The following is a 17,408-nucleotide window of genomic DNA, read 5'->3' on the forward strand; positions in this document are numbered from 1 at the left end:
CTCGAACAATACAACGTTTTACTTCGCTCGTAGCTCGTACGAGTAGACCATTGTAAATTTTCTTTGTTCAAATTCACTATTTATTGCGCCGTGCGAGCCAACGCGTCAACATTTTAAGTGTAAAATACTATCATTACTATCGTTCGGATCATCGCGAATACGCCGTGTATATTGATTACGAATACGAACACGATTACGATTACGATTACGATTATTCTATTACTTATGGGAAGATGAGACAGAAAGTGTAGCAGGCCCCGTTCGATGCCGGGATCGTGTCTCGACAAAAGCGAGGGCGTGCCGGTGTGCGAAGAATCGCTGGTGTGAATTGGTTAATGAATGGATGAGTGTTTGTTTGCGTGTCTGCGTGCCTGTGTGCGAATGTGAATGAGTAGCGCAGAAAAGCGCAAAGAGACGCGGGAAAACACGAAAACGCGAGTACGAGAAGGGATTTGGTGGTGGCTCGAGCGATAGATCGATGGGCGACGTGCGTTCGAGGACGAGAAAGTGCAAACCTGGAGCGGAACACACTTGTATACGTATTTCTTGTAAACTCTAATTCTTCCATCGCGGACTTTAAAAGTATTTATCGATATAACGATAATATTAATATTATTATTGTAATTATATACGATTGCTGAGAGTGTGACGGAGGCGAGAGAGACGAGAGGTCTACGTGGATGCGAAAGACGGCATACGCGCACAAGCAAAACGCGGCGTGTACACACTCGCGAAAATAAGAAACGAAACGTGGAATAGCCAACCGTGCGAAAAATACGCTCGAAAAGTACCTACCTACTTACAAATGCGCAACCACAAAGATATGCATCATGTATACGCGACTCTTGAAACCATTTTACCAGATTTGTCATTATTTAATTATTTCGGTTGTATTTTAAAATGCAATTAAAGCTCAAATAAATATATATGTTATAAAGTAATAGCGTGTCTTTGTTTTCTTATCTAGCTTTCTCTTCTTTCATCGTCGTCTCCGGTATCGGAGACACCTACTCGCATATAATATCGTCGAAAAAAAGAAAGTACCGATGGACAATTCAAATAAATGGTAAGCTGTTACGCTAGCACAGAAATCGCTTATCAGCGGAGAGTTCGCGAGATACCATAGATTAACTCTCCCAGTCAGTTATCCAACTTTCAATTCTGTCCCTCTGTTTCCTCGACTTTGATAGTACAGGAATCGGGAGAAGGCAAGAACGACAGGATGGACAGGAAGGAAACGACGGAGGGAGGAGGTCAATAGTAGAAGGGGAATAGAAGGAAAGAGGGCTTACAGACCTCGCCTACCTCTAGCCCGGGGCTGGTAATGAATTCGTCTAATGGGTCGTAAAGAATGCGATCTTATGGAGCGGAGAGGATAAAATAAAACATTGGTGGAGAGGCTACCGATTCTCGAACGATCCTTAAAGTAACCCTCGCTTTAAAGAAACGAGCTCTCATCCCTCCCCATTTCACTCTTTCTCTCTCCTCCTTTTCTTGATCCCTCACTCTCGAAACTGTCTTTCGCATTATTTTTTTGTTCTTTTCGACCGTTCTTTCGGTGGGTGAAATTGTCCAAGGCGTAAAACAAATGCGATTGTATTTACGAGTTATTCGCGACATCGAGCTTGCCACGGTATCGATATATGAAACTTATCAACCTTGCTTCGTTCCGAAACGATGTTGTATTCGAGAGATTCTATAATCATGCAGCTTCAACTACTCCGAACTGGTAATTTTTAAACGTTCGTTTCATCTTTTCACCTCCCTTTCTTAGACTGCACATGCCTTTATTTTCGAGATGTTATGAATTAAGGGGTCCCAGATACCCCCAGATGAGATAGGTCTGCAGTTACAAGGGGAACTACCCAAGTTTTACACTCACTTATTAATGAAACTTTGCCAGCTTGTAGAGCTCGTCGAGCTGAACACGCCTATACCCCGTTTTGTGGGCAGACGACTAATTGTTTAAAAGATATTAATAATTAAAGTTAGTTACTCCTTACATTCTGAAGTATGACAAACTCGCACATACAACTTGCAATCTAGAGATCCACGGTTCATATCCTTGGTTCCTAACATTTTTTTTTTTTTTTTTTTAATGATAATTTATCTCTTTTTGAATAACTATTACATCAAAATTATCATTTAAAAAAAAAAAAAAAAAAATCGGAACCCAGGATTTGAACCGAGGACCTTTAGATTGGGAGTCATGTGTTTAACCACGGAGCGGATCCGTGACTCGCAATCTAAAGGTCCTCGGTTCAAATCCTGGGTTCCGATTTTTTTTTTTTTTTTTTTTTTTTTAATGATAATTTCTATGTTATAGTTATTCAAAAAGAGACAAATGATCATTAAAAAAAAAAAATGTTGGGAACCAAGGATATGAACCGTGGATCTCTAGATTGCGAGTTGTATGTGTGAGCTTGTCATACTTCTCAATGTAGGTAGTAACTAACTTTAATTATTAATATCTTTTAAACAATTAGTCGTCTGCCCACAAAACGGAGTATAGGCGTGTTTAGCTCGACGAGCTCTACAAGCTGGCAAAGTTTCATTAATAAGCGAGTGTAACACTTGGGTAGTTCTCCTTAATGCACTTTGGTAAATAAATGATTTTAAGAAAGCAATTGACTTTTCATTTAATTTACCCACTTTCCCTTCCGAGTTATTTATTTAATGCATGTCATTTTTTTCTCAGTTATTTATTTAATTTATTTAAGTTCTTTTCGTTTGTTGCATTTTGAATGCATCACGACCTCTGCGTTCTTTAGACGCTCCGAAGCAAAAGCTATGAAGACTTTCAGCTGGTAATCACGTGAAAGACCGTTTCTTTTTCTCTTACATACATATATGTTTCTTCCTTTCGACTATCCAACTATTCAAGTACTCGTACAGGTACTTCTTTTTTTAAACTTTCTCTTCATCTTTCTTTTCGCGTCTTCCTTCGTTCCTCTAGCATTCGCGTAGGCGCTTGGATCGAGAACGAGAGCAGAGGCATTAGAGGAGGCCACCAAAAAGCGGTCCAGAGATCGTTCGATAGCTGGAGATTTGTAGCGGTTCTGGTCAACCGATAACCAACCGGCTAGCTGTTTTCGCGCAGAATCCGTTTCGTTCTCTCTCTTTATTTTCCCCTGCTTCGTTTTCGTCGATCGCATCGTGGTTTAATCGTCCAACGAGCACGACGTACGTTCTCGCAAATCTCGCGGCATACTGTTTGTCGCGATCGAAATCGTTCGAGCTGCGAAACGCGAACGGTTTAGAAAAACTCGAAGGGCAGCGCTCCCGGAGTTGGGAGTTCGCCGAGGAGAATTTTAATTCAGTTGGTACAGGAACGTTCCCCGGCGGATGATGAAGATGTCAGTTGGCCGAGAACTGGGAACGCGTGGGAGAGCCAGCTGGATACACCGAGGCTGACCAGTGGGTGTTCGCACTCTCACGCGTTCCATGCACCGTTTTTCCATCCTTCCTTTTCTTCTTCTTCTTTTTCTTCATCCTCTTTCCTCTCATTTCTTCTCTCTTCCCTTTCCGTGGATTTCCTTCTTCTTCGTCCTCATTCGGCTGGACGTTCCTTTCCGCTTCTATCTGGCCGTTTTACCTTCTCCCCTTCACACTGCCATTCGTTCCTTCTCGTTCCAATTTAGTTTCGTAAGATACGCGCGATCCGTGCATCTACTTTACGAGACTCGCTGGCGCATACTAAGCGGAATGTAGCGCGCCACCGCAAAAAAGAAGTCGCGCATAAGGGGAAAGGGTGTAAGACGCGGGTGATCAGGTAAGCTACTAGTCGAGCAAGACGCGACCGCCTCGTTACATTTGTTCTTCGCTTTACACGGCTCTCGTGTATCGTGAACAACAGGCTTAAGTTCGCGACGGAACAATAAAAATTCTATGCGACCGCTGGGCATGCAGCAAAATCTTGCCCCGACATTTGCCTTGCAAATTAGCGAATTTCAATCTGCTCTACTCACTCTTGTACAAGAAATTCGACGCTCTTCGCGTTAGTTACCGAATCACAAGGGCCGAATCATCTACCCCGATGAAGCGCATACTATTCTGTACGAAGGGACGAAGAAAATCGTGTACGAGGAATGAGAAATAAATGAAGATAGAGACAACGACGCGTTAGCCGGTGGAACGAACAACAGGGGATAGAAGGAGAGATGGTACAGGTAGCGCGAACACGAATATAGATGGAAGCGCGATGCGGCTGCGGACGCGGTGTAGGCGCTACATAGCGTGAGACGAGTGTGCGAGACCGCGGGAAGAAGTGAAGAAGAGAAGAAGAGAAGAGGTGGGAGCGAGAATCTGTCAGGGCTGGCACACTCGGGCACAGATTTACAAGGCTGCCGCTGTTTTACGACCCCACAAAGTGCCGCTCGTTCACCCGTTCTCTCGCTCTGCACCTACACGTCTGTACGCTCGTCTCTCGTCAAGGGCAAGTAAGATCCGAGTCGAGTGCACGCACGTCGACCTCTACGCTCCTACGCGGATAAAGCGAAGAGGGGGATAAAGCAATAGGAGGGTGATCCAACCCTTTGGGTGTCTGGAAGCCCCAAAAAGGCACGTCCAGTATTTTTGTTATTCACTGCCGCAATCAACTCGATCGTTGTTCGATCGTGAATTTTCCCTTTTAAACGCGTGGCGACGCGAGTTTACCGTTTTCAAGTCCACTATGACCGGAAACGTCGAATCGTCGAATCCTTTCCGCCGGTAGAGTGACTGGCAACTCGTGGAAAAAGAGTGTTTGAAAGAGGGTTACGCGAGAACTTTGCCACGGTATAGAGCCCGCTTTGTGAACGAATTCTCGTTATCGAGGAAGGAAGACGGTGCTCTGCGTCGAGCCCGCAGGTGTCGGCTCGGTGTTTTATTGCACCGTAATCGAGCCAACGAAGGCGCCGGAAGCGAGTGCAGATAGGCGACGCAGCGGAAAGCGGAAAGCGAAATCTGCGACGCGTTATTCTATCCTCTGACTCGATCGTACAACATTTTTCGACATCGATTCGCAAAGAAAACAATATCGCGTTCCTATCTCGGTAGATAGCAATCACGAGGATCGAGGAGGAACGAGCAGAGAGGCAGGGAGGTACGCGTTTGCGATTTATTCAACTTATTGCCCGATAACTCGTTTATACTCGTACGCGTTTCATCGCGAGAAACGCGTGGGTATACCGCTTACTTTAATCGTCATACACGATCGATATTAATCCGGCTCGATTAAATCACTTACGGAAAACGGCAGTGGATTTAGCAGCACGGCCAACGCTCTATCGTCATAGGTCGAATAAATTAACTGATCGTAAACGTCTGACCGTTACTCGACGTCGCGTAAGCACCATCGACGATGCGCTCCTTCTCCGCGAGATTTCTTTTCTTTCTCCCCTCTTTTCCTGTGACATATTTCGAGACACGGTGTTGAGACACGAAAAATACGAGAGAAAGGAATGGGGGTATAGAGATGAGACGGGGGAGCAAAGAGACAAAAGGGTGCTGGTACGCGAACGAAGATGGCGCAGAGGAAAAGGGAGGCTACAGTAAAAAGAGAAAAAATTAGACTACTATTTTGCAGTTTCTTATAAATATTCATTCCTTCTTCTCGATGAATCGGGGAGGGACTGGAGGCTCGCGCTCCAGGCGGTAAGTCGCGTTAAGAGCGCTAACGAGCGACCCCTCTAGCCAGAAGGGAGTTTCCCCTTCGTTTCCCTCTACCCCGCTACCTCGCTAAAGTACACCAACTGTCTCTGCCTCTGTTCTTCTCTTTAGCATCCGTTTTCCCGTCCTCCTTCATTACCTCTTCTTCGTCTCCTACCCCGTTTCTTTCCTCGGAGCAATTCCACGAGGCAACCGCGCGGTGCGCTGAGTTGTGCGAATTTGTTTAATTAGAAGTTAGGCCGGCGATACATTAGCAATGTAAATACCCCTCTCGCCTACCCTTCTCTTGCTCGTCCTCCTTCTCCTTCTCCTTTTTCTTTCTCTGGCTTAACCCCCTCGCTGGTTCTGTTTCTCGGTTCTCCTCTCGTGCCCGAAGCTGTCGGATCTACCCGCGGAGATACCGCAAAGGGTAACCTCCGCAACAACGAGGACGCACAGTGATTTAGCGTTTTCCATTCTACGCGTATCCTGTCCCGTAAGAAACGCCACGATACCGGTGAAAAGATCAGAAGCGATGGATGAAGTTGAGAACCGCGATCATGGTTTGTTAGAAGAGGAGCGGCATTGCTCCGCTCGAGCGTCATCTAATTACGTTTTACGCGGGACGGAGTAATAACTTTCAAGGCTGTATTCGTCCTCTTTCTTGCCGTTCAGCATGGCAGTTCGTGCAGGTTCGCGCACGCGAACGTAAGATTTTCCTTGGTCAACGCGACGGAAAAGGTCTCTCTGTTTGGTCCTTTTTGTATCGGTATCGCTAGCAGATTTTCGGCGAAACTGCTCGAGTGGTCGCATTAAGGATCATTAATATTTTGGAGATTTCGTGAGACGGGCTGGCGGGCGACCAAACGGTGCGATCCGATGTCATCGGATTAAGAGAAGTGGAGGCGATCGTTCGTGCGACGACTGACGATGCGACGGGCAGAAAGGGCCAGCGGAGGATCGAAGAAGGAACGGACCGGGAGGAAAACGCGAAATGAGACCGAGACCGAAACCGAGAGGAACGCGATCGTTGACGGTCGTTCGAGGGCGGCCCTTCATTGGTTTTCCCGAGATTAACACCCATAACTCATTCGGGACACGAAGCCGTGCGTCACTCCTAGCTACGCTATAATTGCCGACATAAATCAATCGGCCGATGAGATCATAAACCCGGGGCGATACACTGCGCCAACAGATCCATATAACGGCAAGTGCACGGCTGCATGTTAAATGTCAATTGACGTCGGCTCGACGTATCGGATTACCGCGAACACGGCCGCGAGATGGCTCGACTCGGCCCGATACAGATTCGAAAGCTAATATCTTTGGTTAGGCTCGTTTCGCAACTTACCCCATCGCGATTTTCTTTTTCAGGGATCGCAACGCTAAACGCGAAACGCGTTTTACGATCGTTCCACGCAAACCCTGCGTTCGTAGCGGGCTTCTTTGTCGTCGCGCCTCTACCTGTACCCTCTTTAGTCGCTGGCAAAAGGTGTACTCGTACGTACCGCAGCTCCCGGCAGGGCGGTTCACGGGCCTAAATATTGAGACGGTGTTTATTTAGCTGGGAGATATATGATATGACGCGGACAATATAATGCATTGTATTCAAATACAGGAGCCCGCGAGTCGTGACCGGGAGCACCGTAGAGGCTGGGCCCTCGCTATCGCTGAAAGCAGCAGCACTGCACCACTAGCACAGCGACGCGGCGCGGTGCACCCAACACAGCACCGGCATCGACATCGCCACCACCGTTCGCAATCCTTTTTTCCACCCCTTCCTACCCACCGGTCAACTACTTCTCTACGCCCGTATAAATAATATGCATACCGCGGTTCGATTCTCAGGATTAGACGCAGATCGCGGGCATCCACATCGAAGTAGGTAGCCTCGACCAGCGGAATCGGCAGTGAAAACTCTTGGAAAGCAACAAGACATTCAGCACTGACTGATAATGAGAGGGTACAGTCGTTGAGTCCGAAGTGTTTCACATTTTTATCCTAGGATAGAGCAAATGGCACCCGTTTTCGAGGCACAAATTCAAGACCCTTTGGAAACAAAGGCATGTCCAATCTTGTTGGATCTGTAGTCACTGCTCTCGGATCGTAAAACTGGCGCGCTTATGCGTGCATCTACGCGCATCTGCCGCACTCTCGTGTATCCGTTCGAGCAACGGACCGATGTCGGACTCGAACCATATATACACGGACGGCTCGTAAGCAGCTATGTAGCTGCATGACAGCGAGTCCGCGCCCGGTGTATCTTACCTGCTATCTACGGTCCATATCAAATGCGACCGTGTCCTTCTTCCATCCCGTTCTCTTTGCTTTTCTTTTCCCTGCTGCTGCTATAGCGACGCATTGGTCCGTTTCGGATTCCTCCGGCTACCGAAACGCACAGACTCGGGATACCGTGCATTGAAACTACTCTGGGGCAGTGATTACCCCTGGGGGCGGTGGGAGGTTTCATGCAAGATTTCCCCACGTTAAAAATAAATATCCCTTACATCCCTTGCCTAATTTCGCATGGAGGTGTCTGGCAGCCCCAAAATCAGTACCCCTCGAGAACAAAGGCATGTCCACTCTTCTCGTATCTGTAGTCACTGTCTGTGGCTATACGCACGACCGTATGTCGTTGGGTGGTCGGTCCCGTAACCGGCACGCAAACACGTACGCGTCTTAAAGACACTCGCGTGCATTCTAATCGACGCGATGCACAAACGATGCGAAGGCTATCCAGGTCCGACGCATTTCCGTACTCATTCGGAAGCATCGTTTCCCGTTCGTCGTCTGACGAAAAGTTACTCGAACTACGAAAGAGTTGACGGCAGCAAAAGCAAGCTGCTTCGACTAACGAACCTGCAGCTTTGGCGAGAGACACGGATAAGAAAGGGTCGACGAGGTGAGAGGGTGGTGTGACGGCAGCTGAACGAGAGGAGGAGAAAGAGAAATAGACGGGACAGGCGGCAGGGTGTAAGGAACGGAACGGAAGAACGAACGAACGAAAGAGAGAATTCGGGGTAAAGTTTCGTCATTGCGAAATGACACGAGTGGTCTTTATAGCGGCAACGCCAGCTGAGAGAGACCGTCTCTTTCGACGGTTGTCTTTCTCCTTCGTTCCGTGTGTATTGACAAAAGTGTCGGTCGGCTTCTCCGCCTCTCGTAGTTTCGTCGCGCCATTCTCCGATATTACCGCTCCGTCGAGGGTTCTGGCAGCGGGTAGGATGAGGGTGATTGCGACGAAATCATTGCGAGGAATAGAAGAGGTGCCGCAGTTGGGAACTCATAAGACGTAAAACCGTCTTACCGACGGAGGCAGCCACGACTAAGGGTAACGGAGGGAACGGAAAACGAGGACGAAAAGGGGAACGGGAACGAGGAGAGCAACGGAGACGGCGACGGCTGCGGCTGCGGCTCCAGACCAACGACGGAAACTCTAATCGAGGCGAAGACAAAAAGACGAGAGACGAAGAAGTCGCGAGACTCGCATCGTCCGACGGCTGGCTGCTTCGATAGATACAACATCTTCCCTTTCGAAATAACTACTTCGTTGCAATTTCGAACGTGCACATTCGCTCGATTCAAACGACCCGGCACGGCGGGAAACAAGCGCTAAATTTCACCACCTCCGAACGAGATTCGTTCACTCAGTTTTGACATGTCCAACAATTTCTGAATGAGCTTCGAGCTTGACGTCGCTCGACGTCGATCGGATCGACGCGACGACGCGTCGACGCAAAGGTAGGCGTTTGACTGCGCTCTAGCTTCGACGCCAGTCTATTCACCCTCGCTTTCATCTCGGTCTTTGGCCGATCGAGTCAACTCGACGATGATAAAGCAAATAGATAATGTCCGAACTTTAATTAAAACTGGACGGCTGAGTGACATATTTGATTATCCGAGAATGTAATTAATCGCTTCGCGAACTCGCAGCGGCAGAACGGGAGGGGCGAGTGGCGAGTGTCTCCGTTTCGCGTGGTAGCAGGGGCAACGATGCGACGGGCCAACGTACAGGCGAACAGCAGACAGACCGATAAGTCGCGGATCTATTGCAAAATTATCTCCTTTTTGCGTTCTCGCTCGTAGAACGGCCGAGTTCGCTAACGAGAGACTAATTAGTCGCATCCTTGGTCGCGATAAGCAACGACGTAACCGTACGGTTCGACACGCATCTGCGACACTGAAAACCTATCGTTTTCCTTCCATCCATACCGCCTCTCGCTTCTTCCACCTCAATTCCGATAAATTTTTTCATTGTTACGCTTCTTCGACGTTTCGTTGAACGACTCGCTGGCTATTAAGAGCCTCGAACAACCTAGATACTCGACTACACGAGATCGATGATTGTTCAAATTGTATGCGTTCGAAAACGGCTGGTGGTGACGACTATGGCGAGGGCGGAAGATGCCCCTCGCTTGATCGATGTTGTATTGTCACGCGAGGAATCATCGCGTTCACGCGGAAAGCGGAGAGCAAGAGCGAGTTAACGCTTCGAGTTGTTGCAGCGGACCACGCGAGAAGAAACCGAGGCAGATTTCCATCAACGCTCGTCGCGTTGCCTGAAAATACCGAGGCGAGTACCGCGATATTCTTCTCGACGCTTGGCGGTCGTTCCTTCGCTCGTAAATTCGCGCGTCGCGACGCGCCTCCACCGGACGCTTTTCTCGATCGATCGCGTCGAACGCGATCGCGAGTATTCCGGCTGGAGAAGACAGGAGCGCGCGAAAACGAAACGCAAGATGGGAATCGGTGGGACGGAAAGAGGCGAAGAACCGCCGTCAGGCTTTCAGCGGCAGGGTTCGCCAGCGACTGGTGATCGTAAATATCGCGTGGCGCATCAGATATTTCGGAGGGAGCGACCGAGAGTTATGGCGACCAGTCTGCCAGACGTAGCGCAAAGTCATAGACAGGGAGAAACGGGGAGCAAAAAAGAGAGAAAGAGAGAGAGAGAGAAAAAGACGGACAGACAGAAAGGGTGGCGAGAGCTATCAAGAAGAAGAGAATGCGGATGAAAATGAAGAAAGGGAGGAAAGGAGAGGAGAAAGAAGGAAAGAGAGAAAAGGAGGGAACGCGAAAGAACCCTTTGCTCCGCGCTCGAGGTTGGCGAAAACCGAGGACGGTAGAAGAGAGAAGAACGAGTAGCGAAACGAAGAGGAGCAACGGCAGCTTCGGTATAGCATAACTTCAGGTATATCCAGTGCCAGTAAATTATACGCAAAGTGTACGCGAAGGCCCCCTCGTCCCTCCGCGTCACCGCCAGCTAGCCCCTCTCCACCACCCCTCTTCCTCACCGTTCCTCATCCTTTTCCTTTCCCTTCTCTTCTTCCACGTCCTTCTCCTCGGCGCTACTTCCCACCCTCGGCACCCCAGAGGCCGCGCCTGCCTCACGTACATCATTATGATTGATCGCTTCACCTTACTTTGTAATTAAAACTAGTTGCCATTGTGCCCAGCACTGTGTGCTCGTTCGCCTGTTCCACCGTTCCCTCTTTCTCTTTCTCTTTCTCTCGCAAACGTACACCTACTCGTACACCGCTACACCCTACCTCACCGCACCCCGTACGTCTCTGTCTCCGTCTCTCGCGTGGCATTTACATACTCGGAGACGAAGCAAGTGCAACGCGGTGGCAGCAAGCACCTACCACCGGTTATCGTGCAACCAGCCATCTCTACCCATCCAGCTATCCAGACGACCAACCAACCAGCCAGACCAACGACACCGATCCGCGTCTTTGCGAGAAACAGAAGCACGCTCGTTCTGCTTCCGATTCTGCTTCTGCCACCACTTCCGTTCCGATACCGCTTACGGGGCAACGGCTACCGCCAAACAAATCCCCTACCTCATTCTTCCCATCTTTACTATTCTTCTTCCTCTTACAATAAGTCCTGAAATCTTGTACCATTCGGTCATTTCCTTTCCCTTCCATTCCTATTCCCCTCTCGCTCCTGTCTCTTACCTTGTCCCCTTCGTCGCGTTTCTACTCGTCCGTACCAAGTCACCACCGCCACAATCCGGTGAGCGCACCCCTGTCTCTTCCCGGGGGCCATGCGTCATAGTTATCTATGCTTTTTGCAACGGAGACTGATTTAGAGCCGTCTAAGGACCCGGAGCCCTACGAAAATTAAATAATTGCTAATTTATGGCGCGCATCGAGCGGCTCGTTACCTCTGCTTCGAATCTCTCTTACTCTCCCGTCTCCCTTTCTCTCTCCTCTCTTTCTTACACCCTTTCTCTCCTGTAGATTCTTTACACGAGTGTATACGATTGCTGTTTACTCTTGCAAACTTTCAATAGAATTCGCACGGACGATCGATTATTTGAGAATCTGGCAGAAAGCGGTACATTGTCGTGAGAAAGAATTTTGCGGTGAAACGTTGAGCTGAGATGGAACAACGGACATGCGTTGACGTTTCTTTACGATCCTGTTCGTGGTATGCAAATTAATGGTGACGCGGTTTAATTCGGCAATAAATAGGGGTCACCCTTGCGACGAGTATCGGACCATCGCTCAGCACGTTCCCTCTTCGTTCCGCAACATGGGAAAGATTCGAATTTATTTGATGCGTTTCGAGAATATTTATAGATCCGGTTCGGCTCGATCGCGTTGCACGACTAGTCCGCCTAGTTCCTTTCTTTTCGCAAACCATGGATAAACTTACCTCTTGCAGATCGATCGATTTCGACGAAATCGGAAGGGAACCCGTTGTTCGTACCCGGTGACAACTAGATATTTAGGAGACTCTCGTTTGACGTCGTTGCCGCGAAAATCGTTCGTCGACCGACAGTTTGCTAATCGACACGATGCGATGGTTAAAAAAGGGAGAAGAGGATGAAATTTATCGCTAAAAAGAAAAGGGAGCCACGAATATAAATCTCGGGTATTATAATGGGATCTGTCTATTATTAAAGAATGAGTGATTTAGAGGAGAGGTGGAGCCGAACCGTCGTGCTTCGCCGTCGAAGTGGGTGGGTTGCCAAAGGATCGCGAATTTGATCGGCAATTCGGAAGGTAACGGGCGTCTTCTTCCTTCACGATTCGTTACCGAGGTACCCCGTACCCGGTATCCCGACGACCGACCGACGGAATTTGGCGCTAGGGAAGTCACCTTGTGTATTCGCTCGTTGATCCATTAATTCGCATGACGTACGATCCGAAGCTTTCGCGACGTTCTTTCGCGTTTACTCGAAACGAACGTCGTCGCGTCGTTTCGCTCGGTACCGTTCGAACCTATAATTTCCAGTTATCGAGAAAGGTATCTTATCCTCGTCCCCGCTAAGACTCCATTGGAAACAACGAGCTCTCGTCGAAGAGTAATTCCAGGGTACGGTAGACGCGAAACGACCACGATACGTTCGCGTTCGATATCGATATCGAGATCGAGATCGAGCAGGGCGAAACCTTTTCACGCGAGTGAGCTACTCGTAGGTGGACCGTTAGCAGAATGGAAAAAGGATATTTTTTGGCGAGTAAAGTGACGAGAAGTCTTGAGAGGATCAGGGCCATTCAGAGCATTCGGGCGATTCCGGCGATTCGGGCCATCCGGTAGGGCCGTCCTCCGTGCTCGTCCATTCGTCCGTGCCGTCTAAGAGTCTGCCAGGATATTTACGACTGACCGACTCATTGCCGCGGTGAGTTGAGCGAGCGGTCGCCACAAATCACGCCAGAGAAAGCCAGCCTTTCTCTGCTCTGGGAAACGTCTGGCATTTTTCTCTGCCGGGATAAGTTTGACTTATTGGTGACGGTAGTCAGAAGAGATAGATAGACGAATGGATGGATGGACGCGTGTATGCAACGTCGGGTAGAAATAGGAAATACAGAGAAGGGAAAGGAACGGGTTAAAAAGAGAAAAGGCGAGAAGATACGCGGGGTAAAACGAAAGGGAAGATGCGAGAAACGCGAAAAAACTGAAATAAATTTGCGCGTACGCGTTACGAAAAGCAAGGAAAGATTAGTTGGAGAGGATCAAGGGCGAGAAAAAGGGTGGAGGTGATAGGAGGCAGTCGGTGTTGCTCGATGGTCGGTGCGACGGTGAGGTCGGTACGCTCGATGCGCTCGGTGGATGTCCCTGTCGCATAAATCACTGCCGGTATCTTCTGGCACGGCGGCTCGCTCATCACGGCAGAGTTCTTGTCGCGCCTTAATAACGGCCGCGCGTCTCGCCCGCACCTCCGCTTCGTGCTCCTCGAAACCCACTCCAACCTCGTATCGTAGCTCTCGTCCTTCTCTGCAGCCCGGACCGATCCGGCCTGGACGCTCTCCGCGCCGCATCGCCGCGACTCACCGCCATACTTCGCTACAAATCCTGATTATATTCTGCCACTGACGTTATACTGCGAGGGGACGATGCCACGTTCGAGTCTGGTTTTTGTATTCCCACCCTTCTTCCTTCCTTCCTTCCTTCCTTCCTTCCTTCCTTCCTTCCTTCCTTCTCCATCTCAACTTGACACCCCTTGTAGTACGTGGTCCTTTGCGGTTCCGCGTTCAACAACGACCGCCTCTCGCCCTGCTCGTTTCTCGATCCAGGCGGGCACCACCCGTGCTTCGTCGCTGTCCACCTTTCTACTCTATCTTCCTTCCCACCCTTTCTGTTAGTCGAGTCAGAGTCAGCAGCATCGTCGGCGGGACTAGCTACCACCCCCTAGACCAGCGGCGAACGAGCCTCCTCCGTTCGTCTTTACTCGGCCAACTCTGACAGCCTGGACCGCGTAAATCAATTTTCAATTACGGCGCAGCCAAGGCAAGCGAGCCGGCGTATCAGAGCGTCGAGGTAAGACGGAGCGAAGCGAAACAACGCGATCCACCGCATGGGCCAGTCTGGCCGGTTCACTTCTCCCAACGTTGCGACTTGAAAAGCGGGAAAACTCGTCGAGGCACAAGTCAGAAGTCGGTTTGGTCTCTTGTTAAAGTGGCTGAGGAAAAATTCGATGAAGAACACGGTGTCGAAGAACGGACGTCGTTGTTGAAGAATACAGAAACGGGAGATGGGCGAAGAAAGAGAGGGGAGGAAGGGGTAGAGAGAAAGGATGAGGGAAGGGGTGAACACCGACGCGGCTCGGTGGATACGTACGTATTATTATACTTCGCTACAGTCATATTTATAAATCAGCGATATAGCACGACGAGCGGAGACGCGGAGGGATGGAATTTATTGCTTCGTTCTCTTTCCTCTACTGCCAGTTCCTGCTGCCCCTCTCCACTGGCAAGCGTTCCCCTTGCCTTCTTCACCCTCCGACACCGCTCATTCTACGAGCCACCCCTTCCGATATCCTCGCACGCTCGCTCTTCAGGGTATACGTACCTCTCCTCTTTCTCTCTCGTTATCGTTCTCGTTCTCCTTCCTCTCGCTTCTCTCCTTTCTCTCTCGCTAGATTCGTAGTCTTTCTGGACGGAGAGTGCGCGGGCATACAAACTGCCAAGCCTGTACGTATGAGCTTAGGTCGACATTTTCCCTCCTCTCTTTGGTAATAAATCTGCGAGTCTTTTGAGCCGACGGCGGCATGGTTTGGGGAAGAGGCGCGGGGCTAGGGTCGTCGTTCCTGGGGTACCAGAGGTCGCCTTCTCTTTCTCCGTCTTTCTCCCTGTCGACCCCACGCCGCTTCACCCCGCCGCGCCACGCCGTTACCCGCTCTCCAGCTCTCCAGCTCTCGCGTCACGGGAATGTATATAATTAGCAGCATTGTGCTTCCTCGGACAGATTTACGGGTCGTATCGCTACCGCGGCTGCATGCATAAGCGCGTTAAATAAGTATTTATCCGCCCCGTGGGGGATGCGATGCCGAGCTACCCGCCTGATGGATTTGCCGCTCGAACGCCCGAAACTACGTTAAACGGCTGCCCGTTATCCGTCCTGGATGCTACCCTCTTTCTGTCACCCAACACCACCCCCACCCATCCCTCCTCTCTACACCTTCCTTTTCGATAACCGGAACGATCTACCAACGCGACCGACACCTCTTCGAATTTTCTCGACAGAGTTAGCCTTTCCTCGAGATTTTGATATCGCGGTTTCGCGACCACGTTTCTACGAATCGGCAAGTTTTTCATGTAAACTATCGAATCGTTTGCCGATCGATCGCAACACGTTTCACCGATTCCGTGGTTCGAGAGGAACGTGACCGAACGACGACGACGACCTTTCCAGCTGTGACGAAGCCGTGGATTCTCCGCTTCGATCCCATAATTTTGGCCGGTAGAATTACCTAAGCCGTGAATACTTGGAAGCGGGTGAGGCGGCGATAACGAACGAAACGAATGAGAGCGAGAGAAATGCGAGGGGGCCCGCAGGGAGGACGCGAAACGCGAACACCGAAGAAGGAGGATATAGAGTAGATTCGTCGTTGGATAACGACCACTATCGAGGCAAGCACCGCGTACCTACAGCCGCGTCGTTTTAGCCAGAGGAGTTTGGAGTTCCATAGGTTTGTCTCATTTCCGGGATCCAATCTCTCGGCTCGACGTCGGCTGCCAGGTCACGAGTTTACCGTTCCCTTACAACTGTCCTGTGTCCGACCAGTTTTGTTCCGTCCGAGAAAAGATTCAGTTTTGTCATCAACTATTACTTCCCTCCTCTATCGCACAATCGCGTCTAAGTTTCCCGCCGCGAATCGAGTTAGAGGGAAACGGAAATGCGTTGTGCGTTGAACAGCAACAAGGTAGGACGGATGGAAGATGGAAGGGATAAGCAAAAGGGGTGGTGAAAGGGTAAACCTAGTTGAATCTAGTCTACGTTCGGTGGGGTTAAGGACCATGCCGAAACTTTGTCCATTTCTATTGTGAGGGAATTCCGGCGACCAGAAGTCTTATCATCGCCAACACAGGGAAATTGCGCGCGTTGAGGAACAATGCTGCACGCGAGAACACGACGATGCGGTCGAGAAGATAAACCGTGCACCGCGCTATTTGGAAATCGAGAAAAATCGTTGTAGGATTATCCGTAACTATTTTTCCCCCAGTTCTTCGACAGAGACAGACGTGAATGAGGAAGCGAGTGAACAGAGCAGAGCAACAGAGCGACAGAGCGACGAAACGGATTCAATGGACCGGCGTGGTCAAACCCGTTAAAATCGATGAATTACGAGACAACGCATTAGTGCAGTCCGCACGATACTAATCAGCGAAATTTCCGTGCGATAAATAAACGAATGAAAGCGCGTAACCAGATACGCGCGGTAATGTCGATGCGATGGAAACGGTAGCCCTCGTAAATCGGCAGATTTTTCGGTAAAAAGGGAAAAACAAATAAATGAACAAAGAACGAAAATCAAAATCTCGGTGGTGCCGGTAACGATTGCGCCGGGAAATGTATACGAGGCCGCGGCTTATTGGTGGTTTCGAGGTGAATTTGCTCGTAAATATGTATTCGTAATATTGATTCGACATAGACGCATAAAGATAGACTAAACGGGATTTAAACGCGGAATTGTAATTTGTGTATATATTATGTCTGCGCGACCAACGGCCAGAATATCGGCCGACAAAATCATTTTTTTAAATTCGTTACAATTTTCCATCGAATTTATTGTATTATCTACGCAAGCATACCGTTTTTGCCGAGAGGAAACGAAAATTTCGGTGAAACGATCGCTGGATCGTGCTATTGCGCGATATCCTACTCTCTATTAAAAAGTTTTCTCCTTTTCCGTCGATGCCCGCCAACTCTGGAACCTCTTGAAAACGATCTGCAAAAGAGGAACGAAAGGTGGACGCAAGCGTGCACCCGCGAGCATCGCGAATCGCGAATCGCACATCGCAGACCGAAGACCGGAGACCGTAGAATGG

General features: G+C 49.5%; 1 protein-coding gene across 1 annotated transcript in view; it reads right to left on the minus strand.

Moving 5' to 3' along the window:
* LOC117603374 (uncharacterized) overlaps positions 1 to 17,408 on the minus strand; it is a 183,652-nt gene that overhangs the window by 91,921 nt on the left and 74,323 nt on the right. The window lies entirely within an intron of this gene.

Source organism: Osmia lignaria, chromosome 4, assembly GCF_051020975.1.
Source record: "Osmia lignaria lignaria isolate PbOS001 chromosome 4, iyOsmLign1, whole genome shotgun sequence".
NCBI classification, from domain to species: domain Eukaryota; kingdom Metazoa; phylum Arthropoda; class Insecta; order Hymenoptera; family Megachilidae; genus Osmia; species Osmia lignaria.